The sequence below is a fragment of the Pan paniscus genome, chromosome 8 (assembly GCF_029289425.2).
Source record: "Pan paniscus chromosome 8, NHGRI_mPanPan1-v2.0_pri, whole genome shotgun sequence".
Taxonomy (NCBI): Eukaryota; Metazoa; Chordata; class Mammalia; order Primates; family Hominidae; genus Pan; species Pan paniscus.
The window spans coordinates 131,536,782-131,537,289 of NC_073257.2; positions in this window are offsets into that span (position 1 = coordinate 131,536,782).

Genomic DNA, 508 nt, shown 5'->3' on the forward strand with positions numbered 1-508 from the left:
TGGTTTTTGTGGTTTCTAAATCTTTGAAAGCAGTGGCATCATGGAGATTGTCTGTCCCTGGTTTCAGTCAGAATAAATGACAGGTGCATTTAACAAGCCTGCTTTGGGTTTTGTGACGTCTCCAATAGCCCGGCTCATGAGAGAATTGTCTTGGTCACCTTTCAGTCTCAGATTGCAACAGGAACCTGGGAAGACTCAGGGCTGTGAACTCCGGTAATGGGAATATGCCTGCTGCATCCGTTCGGACTGACCCAGCCAACAGCCAAGGTGCCAGTTAGGTAGCATGTCTGCCCACCTGTCCTCAGGCCTCACCAAGAAGCTGAGATTGTCCAAAAGTGCCCAGAGGGCCTGGCGCAATGGCTCACACCTGTTATCCCAGCATTTTGGGAGGCCAAGGCAGGAGGATCCCTTGAGGCCAGGAGTTTGAGACCAGCCTGGGCAACATAGCAAGACCCTGTCTCTACAAAAAACAAATCAGCTAGGTGGTGGCATGCATCTTCAGTCCCAA